At 53.7% G+C, this 13879-nt stretch overlaps 1 protein-coding gene and 1 pseudogene across 4 annotated transcripts in view; one reads left to right on the top strand and one right to left on the bottom strand.

Moving 5' to 3' along the window:
- The window catches only part of EPHB2 (EPH receptor B2), a 180603-nt gene that overhangs the window by 29608 nt on the left and 137116 nt on the right, over positions 1–13879 (top strand). The window lies entirely within an intron of this gene.
- Positions 11379–11830, bottom strand: LOC139001657 (large ribosomal subunit protein uL15-like; annotated as a pseudogene).

Genomic DNA, 13879 nt, shown 5'->3' on the forward strand with positions numbered 1-13879 from the left:
TAAAAATAAAGAACTCACCTGGCCAGTGTGGCTCAGTGGTTGAGCGTCGACCTATGGACCGGGAGGTCACGGTTCGATTCCCGGTCAGGGCACATGCCCCAGTTATGGGCTCGATCCCCAGTAGGGGACATGCAGGAGGCAGCTGATTAATGATTCTCATCATTGATGTTTTCATCTCTCTCTTCCTCTCCCTCCCTCTCTCTGTCTCCTTTTTAATAGTGTGATTTTGGGCCAGTGACTTCCCCTCTCTGAGTCTCAGTTTCTTTCATCTGTAAAGAGGGTGGCAAACCCGGCATCATGGGGTTGTGAGAATTTAATGAGATAATGAAAGTCGGTGCAGGAGCCTGATGCTGTGGGTGCTTGGCAGTGGGGGACTGTGTTGATGTTGTCCAGCAGGGCCCAGGCTGGGCCTCGGGCAGATCAGCAGCACGGGAGGCATCTGTCATGGTTGTGACTGGGGTGTCTAGCTGGTGCTCATCTGGTTTCCGTGACAATCTCCGGCTTATTTTTCAAAGCATGTCCCCATGTCATTCCACATCTCGCAATCAGTGGCAAAGTGGGGAAACAGCAGGGTAAGTTTAACTTCTCTCTTTTGCCACCAAGACCTGGTGAGAAAGACCTCTGAGTATATAGTGATCACCTCTGCTCTGATCAATAAAGACTGAGTGCCTGCTGTGGGCAGGCCTGGGCCGGGGTGTGGCAGTGGGAAGACCACGCTAGATGCCTGCCCTCAAGGAACTTAGAGCCTGGTGGCAGGACAGACTGTCATCAAAGCACATCTCAGACATGAGACAAACACATCTTAGACAACTACTTCAGAAGTTGTCAGGGAGAATCAGGTCTGGAAGGGAGGCCAGGGAAGGCTTCCTGGGGGAAGTGACACTCATAGGCAGTGGGAAAGGTGAGTTGGGAGTTGACCTGGCTCAGAGGGAAGGGAGTGTGCACCAACGAGGGGGAACAGTTTGGGGAAAGACCCAGCAAGAGTGTGGGTTCCTGGAGGCTGAAAGGGCCTAGAGTGGCTGGAACTGAAGTTGGGAGAGAGAGAGTGGGATGAGGCTGAGAGGCCCGTGGGCTTCTGGACAAGCCCTGCCCTGTGTGCCCTCATCCTGGGAGCAGGAAGAGATGCGATGCTGAAATTGGCCTTTTGTGAAGAATAACAAAGTCTCCTGATGGACCATGTGGGCCAGGCCAGGCCCTGGGGCCACCCTCCTCTTCCTGACCACACCCTGCGAGGGGCTCTCACGCCCACTCTTCCAGCTGGAGAGTCAGGCCAGGAAGGTGTTAAGCGTTTTCTTCGTGACCTTCCAGCAAAGCAGTGGAGGAGGCGCTGGGATCCAAACCCAGCTCTGTCCGGGGCCACGTCCACACATGTCCGCCGCTCCACACGCCCCACAGCGCCCTTCTGATCTACGACAGCCTCGGGGGGTAAATCCTCCCCCTTCTCAGCATTGCTTTCCTCATTTCTGGAAATGTGCAAGGACTGGCCCCGCCTCCCTCCTCGAGAGCCTTGCTGCCGCGAAGGATGACGTGACAGCCAGTCAGAGGAGTAAGCTGCTCAGTCCAAGCCTCTGAGTTTACGGAAGGGAAACTGAGGCCTCTCGAGGAGGGTTGGCTGGCCCCAGATCACCCAGCCAGTTAGAGGCAGGGCTCGGATGGAAACTCCGGCTTCCGCACCAGCTGCTTCATACCAGAAGCAGGTAGAGCCGTGGACGGGGCAGAGCTAACTGCCTTTGCTCCGACCTTGCTCACTGAGCCGGGGCCCCACGAGGCAGGCACTCGTGTCTGTGCATCGTGGGTAGAGCGGCTGTGGACCACAGAGAGGCCCATGCCAGGTTAACTGTATTGATAACAGCTAAAAATTATTAAGTGCTTTCTATGAGCCGGACTATGAATTAATTATATCATTTAGGCCTTGACATTATATCCCCGGCAATGAAGTGACCTGCCTGAGGTCAGATTCCCACAAGGCCCGTGAGCTCTGCACCAACCAGGCTGTGCCGAGGGCTCTCTGTCGGCTGGTAGGGCAAAGCGAGCTCCTCCGAACCCCACCTGCAGGGGCCAGGCGCACGGCTCTGAGATGACTCACCCACCCAGAGGCGCAAAGCAAACACCTTGGCATTGCCAGACCCCCAGTCATCGGGGACCTTTGTCAGCAGGGGCGGCCTGTGGGAGAGCCGTCCGGATTCCACTGCCACTCAGGTGTGACCTGTCTCGTCCCCTGGGTTGAGCTTTGCGCCCTTTTGTTGGGCCATGAGCTCTAGAGCCTTTGTGCTGTGGAGCTGAGCTAGTCTGCTGGAGGGGAAGGGCAGTGATGTTGGCAGGCCCCACTCCGCCACTGACGCGCTGTGTACCTTCGGGCAAGTTGCTTCACCTCTCTGTGCCTCTGTTACATCGTTCCCAAAATGAAGATAATAACACCCGTTTTGTAAATCCAGTGACAAAGCACAGGTAAAGGGGCTGGCAGAATAGCACAGTGGCTAAGTGTTAAGGCGGCTTGCGAGCCACATTTCCCAGTTAAAATCTCGCTAGCCACGTGATCAAGTTACTTATTCTCTCTTGCCTCAGTTTCGCCATCTGTAAAAGGGGAAAGAGAAATCTGCTCTATTTCACTGGGTCACTGTGAACATCCAACATGTTTTTGCATATAAAGCTCTTAATGCCTGGCACAGGGTCAGCACTCAGTAAGTTTTGACTGTTGTTCTTATGTCCATTTATCTTCCCCTCTCAACCTGCTTCCATTCTCACTTTGGCTACTAGGAAGCTCAGAGCGAACATTGTTTTCGATTACAGCCATTACCGCATCCCAGATTCACAGAATAATTCTCTTTTTCTTATTCCTAAGGGCTTTCTGGATGCTTCTAAAATGTAAATGTAATTTAAATATCATACATAAACTTCCCTCCAATTCTTTCTGGGAATAGCAGAGTACATAGTGTTTTATGAAACACGACAGGGTAGGCTACGCATGTCACGGAGCCTATGTCGAAGCGCTCCTTGCCACCAGGGGCTGTCCTGTTCTTTGTATTTGTGACTTTGGGTCCCAGCACATATTGGTGCCCTAGAGAAAGGAACGGAGGACAGGGACTGGGATGCGCGTGTGCCGTGGAGTCCTCTCCTCTCACACCGCCTAGCCAGGGCTGGCCCATCGCAGACATCCAGCAGAGACCCGGGAGTGAGCCGAGCGGTTCGTTCAGACCAAGGTGTTCAGTTCCACGGTGATGGCAGAGAGGTGGTGGTTGTCTGATGTCACAGATCTCAGCATGACATCGGCTCCCACCAAGGAAAGTTGTCCCTCCCTGTGCCTCACGGAGGGAAGATAAATAGAAGCTGAGGGTATGAGGCCTGGCATAGAGAGGGGAAGGGTACTGCTCCCTCTCATACCCCCAGCCAGGGTAGCTCAGGTTCACCTGAGCCATTCATTCATTCATTCATTCATTCATTCATTCGTTCATTCATTTATCCAACAAACTCAGCTGGGCTTCCATTGGGTTCCATCCCTACACCTGAAGCCGAGGGTGCTGAGATGAGTGCGACACTCAGAAGACAGACGGACAGAGGATGGGCCTGAGGAGAGAATGCATGAAGTGCTACAATTACTGTCATCAAGACGTGGTAGGACAGAGGGCTTTTTTCTCACATTGAATTTATTTATAACAATCGTTGTGTATTGGGAACTAGCTATGTGCCCAGAACTGTGCTAAGCCCTTAACATAACAGAGGTGCAGAGAGGTGGAGTGACTTGCCCGAAGGTGTTATTGTGTTGCCACCCTAGCCACCCTCTGAGGTGGGGAGTTTTATCCTGCACTGGCAGACGAGGAAATGGAACAGAGCAAGGATGTGACTTGCCCAAGGCAGGTCAGAAATGGTACTTAAAGTCCACCCCCCCTATGAGAGTTTAGTTTAGTTTAGTTTGTTTGTTATTAGAGAGAGAGGACGGCAGAGGGAGAGAGAGAAAAACGTTGATGTGAGAGCAAAAGATCAATCCGCTGCCTCCTGCACGCCCCCCACCGAAGGTCAAGCCTGCAACCTGGGTATGTGCCCTGACCGGGAATCGAACCTGCAACCTTTTTGTGCACAGGATGACACCCAACCAACTGAGCCACGGCCACGGCTGGAGTGGGACAGTTTAAATCAGGGCTGACCAAGAAAATCCCGGCAGGGAGTGGCTGCCACCGTGCAGGGCTTTTAGCAGGCAAAGGGGCTGGAGCAGGAAGGGACGTGGGGTGGGATGGGTGCCGTGGCATCTGAGGTTTGCTCTCTTCTCTTCCTGGAGTCCCAGGTCGTCAGAGCCAGACTATGTGCTTTAGTCCCGTGTTTGCCAGGGCTTCCAACAGAGCAGACTCTGGGAGGAACACGGAAATGGCATTAAATGACACTGAATCACACGGTGAGAAAGTTCCCCTTGCCTTCTCCTCCACCCCTGCTGATTACTCACGGAGAAAGTCTGTTTCCTGCCAACATGTCTCCAACACCTCGCTGACAGCCCCTAATCTCCCTTTTCAATAAGGAAAAGCAGGCCTCAAGCTCAGACCCTACTAAGGAGCTGGAATGCCAGGGCACCCTCTCGCTTTCACTGCGTGTAATTTATGTATCTTTATTTTTATTTAACAAACTTGCTAAGTGCCACTACTTTGCAAATATCAACTCCTTTTATCCTCATCCCAACTTTATGATTTAGGCGCTGTTATTATTTTAAGCCTGCAGATGAGTAAGCTGAGGAGGCACAGAGAGGTTAAATAACTTGCCTAAGGTCACAGCAAGGGTTTTGAACCTAGGCAGCTGGCCCGACAGGCCATGTTTTTTGTTTTTTTTTTAATATATTTTTATTGATTTCTGAGAGGAACAGAGAGGGGAGAGAGAGAGATAAAAACATCAATGATGAGAGAGAATCATTGACTGGCTGCCTCCTGCATGCCCCCTACTGGGGATCAAGCCCGCAACCCTGGCATGTGCCCTTGACTGGAATCAAACCTGGGAACCTTCAGTCTGCAGGCTGACGCTCTATCCACTGAGCCAAACCAGCAAGGGCCACAGGCCGTGTTCTTAACCACCTCGCCAAACTACTTCTGGTTATAGGAATCAGTGCTGGCTTTCTTCTAGTTATAGTAGTAACCTGATTTTTCTTTTACTGAATTTATTTCAGAAAAAAAATATAGGGGAGTCCATTTAAAAATGTAGTTCAAATGGTTACATGGTTAAATAGTTTAGGAATGACTGAAGTTTGAGGAACTCTGGTCTAGTCCCAGCCCTTCATCTGCTAGTGGAGAAGCTGAAGCTCAGAGAGGGGATGGAACCGGCCTATGGTCACACAGCAAGGGTAGATGGGGCTGAGGTCTCACCTGCGGCCCACACCCTGTCTGCTTCCCGCACTCGGGGCCGCTGGGGCACCTGGCAGGAGGCGTGCTGAGGTGTGTTCACCTGCCTGGAAGTGTCCTGTGCTGTAAGGTGATCCCGTTATCTCTGCTGCTTCCTGCACAGGCAGGCCCTCACCTCAGGTCAACCCTGCATCAGCATTTGGCCACCAGCTGAGCTGACTTCCATCACATTCTCTACATTCTCCGCCCGGGCTCGCTCGCTCACTCGGTACAGCCTGAGCAGGGAGTGGTCCTCCGTCTGCCCTCAGTGCTTACCTTCCTCACTTTCATGCCTTTCTAGAAGGTTCCACACCTCTGCCTTGCAGAGAGACATGAGCTGGGCTTAAATCCTGATTCCACCACGTCCCCATCTTCAGCAGGATGCGTCGGCCCACCGAGCTTTGCTGTCCCCATGTGTCCAGTGAGGAGGAACAAGGTCGAGGACCGTTGGCTGGAGGGATGCACGAAGTGAGGTAGAAGTAGATGCCACTGCTCGGCTGCTTTCTGAGTCACTGATCTTCAGGGCCACCTCTTTGTCCTGGAGGGACATGAGGCTCCAGTGAAGAGGGGAATACAGTGGAGTCAATGTCCCCACCATAGAGATGAGAAAATCGAGGCCAGCTTCTCCCCAAACCAGGCACTGGCCTGGGCTTCCACTCACAGGATCCTGGCTGAGCACTAGCGCCATGGCCGTGGGCGGGTCGTGTCTCCTCCCTTGGCCTCAGTTTCCTCGTCTGTCAAATGAAAGCTAGCATGCAGGATTACCGGGAGGCTTAAACCTGACGAATGGTCTTCGTCATGTCTGAGGCGCTCTGCAGATGCTATTTATGACTGTCTGTGTGTCTTGTATAGACAGAAAAATCACTGCGGAGCACGCCTACTGTGTAGATGGGACATACAAGGCCAGTAACGCCCCCTTTCCAGTCAGAGCCTCTGACGAGGGCCGGGTGGAGTTGGATCTTGGCCGATGTTTGGTTTCTCACTCGTTCTTCCAGTCAACCATCTTTTTTCACCCACCACTGGGTGAGGCATCCTGGTGTGGGAGAGAGGGTATTAGCTTCCAAATCTGGCCGCCCTGGATTTGCATCCTGACTTCCCCACTTCCTGGCTGTGTGATCATGGGCAAGTCGCTTCACCTCTCTGAGCTTCAGGTTTCTCGTCTCTAAGATGGGGATGACCAGGCGACCTGCCTCACCAGGTCGTTGTGGGGATTGAGTCGGTGCACGTGAAATGCTTGGCACACATCCTGGTCGCTACCTTTGTTGCCTACTTGCTACACCCTGGGCCCTGCGCTAGTCTCAGGTAGGTCCCACGCCGTGAAGGCCACGGTGCCACGCCCGGCGTGGGTGGTCAGGGAAGGCTTCCCGGAGCCGGGTGAAAGGGGAAGGCGAGGGCATGCCACACAGAGGAAGCAGCCCAGGCAAAAGCGTGGCGTCCGGAGAGGCAGCCGTCTCTGCCTCTGGCTTCACGTGGGCTGTGTGTGGGGGAGAGGCAGGAGATGAGGCTGCTGAGTCGACAGGCCCCCCGGGGACAGTTTGTCGGAGGAGCTTGACAAGGTTAAGGATCTTCCCCGAACATCCTTTCACTTCCCCTCAATAACCTGGTGCGGATCTATCATCCGTGTATTTATCTAAACCCTTGCTGGACCCATTTATATCCTTAGCCTCTCCAGCTTCTCGGCGTAATGAGCTCCAGATGTGGTGAGGGGTCCTTCCCGAAGCCTCTACCTCCAGCCCAGAGGGTGCCGGGGTTGGGGGGGGGGGGGGGCTGAGGGGAAAGACTTAGAGCCTGCTCCCCAACCTGGCTTCACCCTTACATGGGTGACAGATTAGGGTGCGTGCTGGGTCCCTGAGGGTTCCAGGCCCCTGCAAGACCCTGAGCCTGCGCGCTCTGCATGCCAGGACATCTGTGGGCTCCTCCAGGGGTACCCCACAAATATTGAACCCACTGTGGCCACTCCCGGAGAGAGACAGGCTAGCCAGGAAGCTCTTTTCAACCCACAGAGATAGCAGGACTGTCCGTAAGCCACACCAGAACGGTAGGGCTTCAAGGGGCTCAGGAATCTTTTGTCCTGTGGTTTCCAGTTGTCAGTTTCAATTCCTATTGTCTCGAGCTGTGTTCTCACTATTGTTGTTGAAATGATTCACTTTTCTATTTGCTGGAGTACAAACGTTTCCCCCTTATGTGCAGGGGACATGTTCCAAGACCCACAGTGGATGCCTGAAACCGTAGTTCGTAACAAACCCTATCTATACTATGTTTTTTCCTATACATACATACCTCTGATAAAGTTTAACTTATAAATTAGGGACAGAAAGAGATTAACAACAAATCATAATAAAAAAGAACACTTATAACAACATGCTATAATAACAGTTAGGTGAATGGCTTTGGAGCCATTAGTAAATAAAATAGGGGTGACTAGAACACACAAGCGCGGTGGTACCTCGACAGTCGATCTGATAACCGAGGTGGCTGCTAAGTGGCTGACGGGCGGGTTGCATACGCAGCACAGACGCGCTGGACAAAGGGATGATGCCCGTCCTGGATGGGAAGGCGCTGAGATTTCATCACCCTACTCAGAATGGGGTGCAATTTAAATCCTATTTACTGTTATTTCTGGAATTTTTTCATTTAATATCTCCGGGCTGTGGTTGACCGCAGGTAACTGAGACCATGGAAAGTCAAACCGTGGATAAAGGAGGACTAACTACTGTCGGTGTATAGGGTGTCCCAAAATTCACGCAAGAAGTAATTTTGATAGAAAACACAGGTTTATAATAAAAAATTGTAAATTTTTTATTGATTCATAAAGTATACAGTATAGGGTTATGTATAGAATAGCACATCGCGTAAATGGCCTCCACGGTTTTGCTGGCACATATGCAAAGCCGTGGTCTTCATCGGTCTTCATTGTCCCTGCTCCTGGGCCATAATTGGTACTTGGTAATGCTTATCAAATTGAAGGGATTGAAATCAAAGGGCAACAGATAATAGAATCTGATTCAATAAACCAAGTAAAATTAGGCTTTTATTTTTTGTTGTTGTTAATGCTCACGCAAAATTCAAATCTTGCGTGAATTTTGGGACACCCTATATTAAGGCAAATCCATATCCCTGCCACAAACGAGACCAATATCTCTTGACACAGACAGAAGGTACCTGTAAGTGCAGCAGCAACAGGACAGGGTGATAGCAGGGTGTAGGGACCACAGGGCCTGGGGAGGCAGGCAGAGGTGATACAAGGACAGGTTGCAGACAGGTCCCTGCTGTGGGCAACAGGGGCTCCATCTCCCCGGGACCTCGTGTGGGACCCTGGAGATTGATTGGTCACTGTCTTCACTCGCCAAGGTTGCTGTTTCTCTCGCACTTCCCTGTGTTGCTGTATGTGACAGGGCGAGGCACCGAGCTGGAGTGAGAGGCAGGTAAAGTGAGGAGCAGCTCTGGGGGAAGGAGTTTGTGCTTTCTCCCACAGGCACTGGGGAGCCGCCAGCGCCAGAGACCACTCCACACAGGCCCTGGGCCTGAGGCCCGCCTGCTGGCGGGTTTCGTGCTGTTTCAGAGAGATGGTCAAGGCTCAGCAGCCCCAGGGCAGACTTTGTCTTTGAGGGGCCAGGGATTGAGGAGAATTGAAAAGGGGGAACATTCTCTCTGTCTCTAGAATGCAATATCTGCCCCCACTAAAGCCTCTCGCGATCCCCGTGAGAAAACAGGTCCAGTGAGGGGAAGAGACTTGTCCACGGCACATGGACGCTACAAAGCTCGGGTCTCCTGACGCTGCCCTGACCTGCCTTCCCCAAACTCACTTTCACACGCTTTCCCAGCATTTTAGTATTTTTAGATGGATCCAGGAGAGGGGATCGGAGATTGAAGGGGCAGGAGGCTACCTTCGGCCAAGCTACTGTCCGTGGAGAGAACCAGAGCCTCAGGAAGGCCCCCCTGTCCCAGTGGTCTCCCCCCTTCCCCTCACCCCCAGGCTGGTGCCCTCAGGGTGAATCTCCGAGTCCTTGTTATTAGAGGATCAGCTTCGAGAAGGCTTCCTGGGGTGCTGGATGCCTTGAGTTCAAATTTTAGTTCTGCCCCAGCTGGTCACATGACCTTGGATAATGACTTCACTGCTCTGTGCCTCAGTTTTCTTCTCTATAAAATGGGGATAATACAGTGCCTATCTCATAGGAGTGTTTGGAAGATTAAATAAAGTAATACGTGTAAATGCTTCCAACTGAGCCTGGCACAAGCACTCTGTGTGTTTGCTGCTATTATTATTATTACTATGCACAGGGAAGAAAGGAAGGAGACTGACATTATTTAGATCTTACGAAGGGCCAAGCACTGTCCCTGCATTTTGCAGAGCTCTTCTTATGCAATCCTCCGGCCAACTCTAGAAAGGTAGTTCTTTTTTAAAAACATATTTTTATTGATTTCAGAGAGGAAGGGAGAGGGAGAGAGAGACACACATCAATCAGCTGCCTCCCGCAACCGGGCATGTGCCCTGACCGGGACTCGGAAGAAAGGTAGTTCTTTTTCCGAGGAGAAGGTAGGCTTCAGGGGCATCAGTGATGTGCCCAGGGTCACCCCGTGGGGAGGGGCAGCCCACATGCCAGACACATGGGTGTCCACTGCATGGACTCAGGCACCGTGGGGAGGTGGGACATGCCGTTGAAGGAGCCAAACCAGCGCAGCAGAGGGCTCGGGTGGGGGTGGGAGACACCAGGCTGGAAGGGGTGGCTGGGCCGGCTCAGGAATTCCGGGGGAAGGAGTTTCTGCTTTCTCCCACAGGCACTGGGGAGCCACCAGCAGGCCACAAGCAGGGAGTGACATGATAAAAAGGGTGTTCGAGAAAGGTCTGTGCGGCTGCGGTTTGGGGATGGATGGGCGGCGGAGAGGTCCGTAGGGGAGGTGGGAAGCTCAGCTGGGCGGCTGGGCGGGAAAGGTCCCCTGGGGCAGGCACAGGGAGCCGTCGGTCAGACTGACCCCCCAGGGCCCCAGGACAGGGCCCAGCCAGGTCAGGGCCCAGGGCCTCAGGTGCTTCCAGACCCAAGCTCCTTCCCTTCGCCAGCTTTCAGCTTTGTCCGGGAGTCGCCTGCAGATTTATGAGGTGTGGGGGATCGGCGCGGCGGGGGCGGCCTGCGAGACAGCCCGGAGGAAGAGGGAGAGGGAGGATGTTCTCCAGCCACGGACCCGCTCTCACCTCGCTTCCACCTGGGACCCAGCCGGCCCGACCCATGGCACCACCCCATGCCCCGCCACTCAGCGTTTCTGAGAGCCTGCCCTGGGCCCGGCTGGGAACCCGCACCTGTTGCCTCAGTTTCTCCTCGCAGACACCCCGAGGGGTGAGTAGAGAGGGGCCTACAGGAATCTGAGACGGGCGGAGGCTGCTGCCAATAGGGAGAACGCGCTGGAACTTTCTGTACCAGGGTCAGAGGCGCCCTGAGCAGGTTGCAAACAGCACGTCGCGTGTGACTCCTTTGGTGACTTTCAGAGGAATAAATACGCGTTTATGGCTCCCTGCCCACGTTTCCGGCACAAGCGAAACGTCTAAATGGTATCTAATTGTGACTACTTCTGGGGAAAGCACTTCGGCTTTTCACTTTATACCCTTCTATAATGTCTCATAATAAGCATGTATGTTTTCACTTAAAGACTATGTTTTTAGAATTCAGGGTAGTGGCAGGGGGTGATGTCGGAGAGAGAAGGGCGGGCCTTCTCCAGGCCGGTGGCTGATGGGCGGGCTGTTGCTGGGGGACCTGCGGATGCGCAGGACTTGGGTCTTTCTCTCTCCGCCGAGAGCCCTACCCCCCAGGAGACCCCAGCCTCGCTGGGGAGGCCCTGCTGAGCCACGTGCAGGCAGGCTCTAGACACGGAGGTGAGGGGGCCAGGCGGGGAGAGGCTCCGAAGGCGGCGGCCCGTGAAGGATGAAAGGATTTGACTGGAAGGGAAGCTGTGAGCAGACTTGAGTCAGGTGTGACTCCAGATCCTTGCTCTTTTTTTTTTACTTGTGGACCTTTTAATGAACTTCCCTCCATGTAGCTTCAAGCTACCAGGACACAGGCCCCACCAACACCCTTCGCCTTCTCCTGGGCTCTTCGGCTGAAGAACTTGGCCTTCACAATGACAGGCTGCGTTGGGAGCCTTCCCTTCCCCAGGGCTTTGTAGGAGCCGATCGCCCCACATCAGTGACAGGAGCAGCTCCATTCTGGCTCTTGGCAGCATTTACCTGTGTCTGCCCTCCGACCAGGGTCCACAGTTTACCGAGGTTGACAGTTGGGCAGAAACTCTGGTTCCTCTTTCAGTGGTGAGGCCTCATGCCAACTTCCCCAAAGTCGCCTGGGTGATATTTGTCGAAGTTGATCCTGTGCTGATGCAGGCCGCCGACATTACCGCGGCCCCGGGTGCTTCCTGCGCTTGCCGATGCGGCCGTGGCCGTGGCTCACGTGGCCCCGAAGTTTTCGGGTCTTCCTCAGTCTGGATGGCATGTTGGTGGCCAAGATGCAAAAGTCAGATCCTTGCTCTTTTATTTCCAGGTGTGGGCTGCTGAGCAAATGTCATTTCTCTGAGTCTCAGTTTTCTCATCCGTATAATGGGGATTCTAATGTTACTAGGAATCAGACTGTGGTCGCTATGTGTAGGCTGTTATTTTTTTAGGTATGGGGATCCCAAAACTGGGGGATGATCAGGAGAACTTGAAAGCAGCCTGCCAGAGGGGCAGAGAGGCAGAGAGGCAGAGGGTCAGGGAGGACTGACGGAGGGGAGGCAGTGCCTCCTAGGAGGGGGCTTCCTGGGAGGCTGAGCGAGGGCAGGAAGTCTGGCAGCACCCGGTCAGGGCACCAGGCGGTCCTCCCATCAAGGCCTGGGTTTCCAGCGGCCACTAGCTCTCATTCACATGGGTGCTGCCTCTTGAGAGGGCCCGGGACAACCCACATTGCAGGGCTCCGCGGAGCCCGTCCCATAGTTAGCTCATGAGCACACCAGGAAACCGAGTCCGATAAGGACCACTTCCTCCTCAGGCCCTTTGCACCTGCTCTTTCTTCTGCGTGGAACCGTTTTTCCCGTTATTTTCTTGGTTCACTTCCTCATCTGCCATGAGGTACCCTAAGGGTGTACACCACCACCATCACCACCACGGGCCTTCGGCAAAACCCTCAGTCTCCCTGAGCCACAGATATGCCACCTGTACGGTGAGGACCCGAGGCTTGCCTGTTTCCTCTATGCTCCTTGTGTGCCCCATGCACCCTGCTTGTGGGACCTATTACCTTTTATTGCACTTTAATGGTGGTCTGTCTGCCCCATGCCCTTCCTTCCCCACCCCCACCCCCCACCACCACCCCGTTATCTGCATGGCCCCGGGGCTGGCACTTATTCCTTCAGCTTGAGGCCGGCATAGACATGCCCAGGGAAGGTCTGATGAATGAATGAGTGTCCATGTGGTGGGACTATTGTAAGAAAAGCCTGAGACGGTGAAGGGAAAAGTGCCTCCCAAACTGTGAGGCACTGGGCCGTCCTCTTTAAGGAGTGCTGGCCCACGGCCACGCCCCTCACACCCCCGTGCCTCTGCCTCTAAGTGTCTCTGAGCCTTTGGGCAAGAATTCAAAGCAGTGTCCACCCCCGCCCCTGTCGTGTTTTATGACACACGTTAGAGGAGAGGCAGGCAGTGTTTGCACAGGGGCAGTACACTGTACCTTCCTTGACAATAATGGCACCTTTGGTAGAGGCCTGCTCTCCACAACCACACGTACCTCGCCGTTCCTGCAGCTCACAGCAAAGTCTGCAAAGCTAGCCTGCGGGCCCAGCGGACAGCAGGCCTGGGTGTTGGGGGACAGGATGGCCCTCAAGGGCTGGCCCCAGATCCCACCCATGTACCTAAGGCTTGTGCACTTTACAGTTTTCAAAATACGACCACATCCTCTAATTCGCTATAGATGCCAAACCACTGAGGCAGGTGAGACAGGTAACACAACCCACCCATTTTACAGCTAGGAAAACTGAGACGTAGAGAAGTTCACGTTTGATTCTTTCAGATAGAGTGTAATCTGACCTAGCTCTGCCCCCTTGGCCCCCACGGTTTGGGGGAGGTGGGGTACTCAGGAACTATTATATCCCAGTGTGGGTGATGGGATGGGGGCACCCAGAAAGGAATGAGCCAGGCCCTGGGGGCTGAGCGGGATTTGGGCAGCTGGGGTGGGCTGGAGGAGATTTTTGGCTAAGATCAATTCCGGGCTTAGCAGTGGGGCGCCGGCTTTTTTTAAGGACAGAAATGGCTGGCATATGGAGTAAGAGGGGCAGGCAGGAGAGGGGATGGGAATGGCAGGCGATTCATTCCGGAAGCCTGGCACATAGTAGGTCCTCAGTAATTATTGGTGGGAATGACCGCCAGTCTCATTTTGGACCTCCACCTGTGGGTACTGGGGAGCCACCAACAATCCTTGAGTGACAGGGTCTGAGTTGTGATGTGGAAAGGGACACCTGGGAGGCAGAGGCAAGGTCTTCATCACCATCGATGATGCTGTTGCTTGTCACAACTCCTC

Source organism: Myotis yumanensis, unplaced genomic scaffold (assembly GCF_028538775.1).
Source record: "Myotis yumanensis isolate MYYU_CA2020_CCGP unplaced genomic scaffold, mMyoYum1.0.hap1 SCAF_2, whole genome shotgun sequence".
Lineage (NCBI taxonomy): Eukaryota > Metazoa > Chordata > Mammalia > Chiroptera > Vespertilionidae > Myotis > Myotis yumanensis.